Here is a 2500-nt window from a genome sequence, read left to right on the forward strand (position 1 = left end):
GGATCCCGCGGCCGGGTTCGGTAAACACCGGTCGGGAATTCGACCGTTCCTTTGAGGTGGAAAGAAGAAAAACCCCAGACGTTTCTCTTCTTTTTCTTTTTCACGCGTGCGAGTGTAGCATGGTTAAAAACGTCATAACCAACATATGTTGTATCATTTACACAAAATATCACGACGTGATTATTATTATTGTCATTACCAACGCTTATAGTAGCCCCTCCCAGTTAGTAACCCCTCCCTGTTGTGACGCCATTTCCTGTTAGAGGCCCAAAACGTATGCACGTGTTCATTTTTGTCTGCCCCTGTAATTTATTTTATCCATTCCTAATGTGGGTCCCAATTTCTGCGTATGCTACAGTGGGAGCAGATCTAAAGTTTCCAGAAATCTGTCCTGTTTATACGCGACTGCTATGTTTTATGTGTTTTTGTAAAAAAAAACAAAAAAAAAAACCTGTATTGACGTCCCCTGAAGCTTCCAGAAACCTGCTCTGTTTATATGCGACAGAATACAGATCCCATGAAGGAGACAAATTGTCCTGTCTTTCCTACACAACGCAATGAAAAAGTAGACCGGTCACACGAGGACTTTGAGAAAATGTCTTCCGGGAAGCCCCGCGAGGTAAACACGGAGCTGTTCCACCCCTCCCCATACAGATGTCGGAGGGGGAGGGGGGGGGGGCGGCAAGCCTCGCGAGGGGAGCCGTGGAAGAGCAACTGGGATAGACGGTCCGGCTGAGCACCGCCGAGCACGCTGTCGAGCTGTGCAACGGAGAGGACGACTACGCGGTAGAGCCCCTCCCACTCCGCACTCTGCTCGCCACTAAGAACATTAAATAAAGGACATCGATCCGCCAGACCGGAGGAACCGACCGCCCGAACGCCGGCAAAGCCGGCCGGCGGACACCCTCCGAAGGCGTGTTAAGTTGGCCCATCGATCAGGACACAAACACGCAACAAATCCAGTCCGGGGTGTGGTGTAAGCAGCCCTACCAGAGAAATCACCTAACCCTAACCCTAAACGTACGGCAGACGCGTCCCCTGGCTCTCACATTGACAACTGAGAGGCTTCTGAAAACCTGGCCACGCCCATCAGTAAAAACCACTACAGCAAGTGACGACATATGTACCTTCAAAGTGCTGTACTACAGGGTGCTGTTCAAAAGGTATCTATCCCGTTTACTCTCTATGCTTCATATATCATCATATTATTGAAAAGTGCAAGCCTTTAGGAACAACAGCAACTCAAGTCGCCAACGCTCTGTTCACTCAATAACTGCAGAGATCCAAACTTCTCCTGGCATTAACATCGGCACAAAAACTGTGCGCCGGGAGCTTCGTGGAATATGGGTTTCTATGGATTCAGAATGAGATGTCAGAAAAGCTCCTGTGGGTGTAATGGTCAGTTATGTCAATACTTTTGGACATATATTGTGCGTGTGCGTGTGTCTGTGATACCTAACATAAACACACCTGTATTACTAGAATTGATCGTTCACGCCACAAAAGTGAGGGGCAAACATAGAAAAGCGTGCAACCCAGCCACTGAGGATGCACAAGCCAGTGCATTCTTAGTGCAGGTCCCAAGCCCGGACAAATGGGGAGGGTTACGTCAGGAAGGGCATCCGGCGTCAAATCTTTGCCAAATCAAATATGCGGATCATAAATAAGATTTCCATACCGGATCGGTCGAGGCCCGGGTTACCGACGACCGCCATCGGTACTGTTAACCAGCGGAGTGCCGGTGGAAACTAGGCTACTGTTGGGCGAAGGAAAAGGAGAGGGGGAAGGCATGTCCAGAGGCAGCTAGAGAGGAGGAAGGGTAGCCGTGTGGAGGTGAGAGTCAGTCGGAACTTTGAATGTTGGCACTATGGCTAGTAAAGGGAGAGAGCTGGCTGACGTGATGGAAAGAAGAAAGGTGACAAGAGACAAGGTGGAAGGGGAGTAAGGCCAGGAGTATCGCAGGTGGGTTCAAACTCTTCTACCATGGTGCGAATGGGAGGAGAAATGGGGTAGGGGTCATTCTGAAGGAAGAGTATGTCAAGAGCGTGCTGGAGGTGAACACAGTGTCAGACAGAGTGAGGATTATGAAGCTGGAAATCGAAGGTGTATTGCTGACGGTTATCAGCGCATATGCCCCGCAAGTCGGGTGTAAGATGGACGAAAAAGAAGAATTCTGGAGTTGAGTTGGACGACGTGGTGGAAAGGGTACCCAAGGAGGAGGGAGTGGTGATTGGAGCGGACTTCGATGGACACGTTGCTGAAGGGAACAGAGGTGGTGAGGAGTTGATGGTAAGGTATGGAATCGAGGAGAGAAATGTGGAAGGACAGATGGTGTTCGATTTTGCGAAAAGGATGGAAATGGCTGAGGTGAATACATATTTCAAGAAGAGGGAGGAGCACAGGGTGACGACGTATACGAGTGGAGGAAAGTGCACACAGGTGGACTATATCTTGTGTAGAAGGCGCGATGTAAAAGGGATTGCATACTGCAAGGTGGTGA

The sequence above is a fragment of the Lampris incognitus genome, unplaced genomic scaffold (assembly GCF_029633865.1).
Source record: "Lampris incognitus isolate fLamInc1 unplaced genomic scaffold, fLamInc1.hap2 scaffold_136, whole genome shotgun sequence".
NCBI classification, from domain to species: Eukaryota; Metazoa; Chordata; class Actinopteri; order Lampriformes; family Lampridae; genus Lampris; species Lampris incognitus.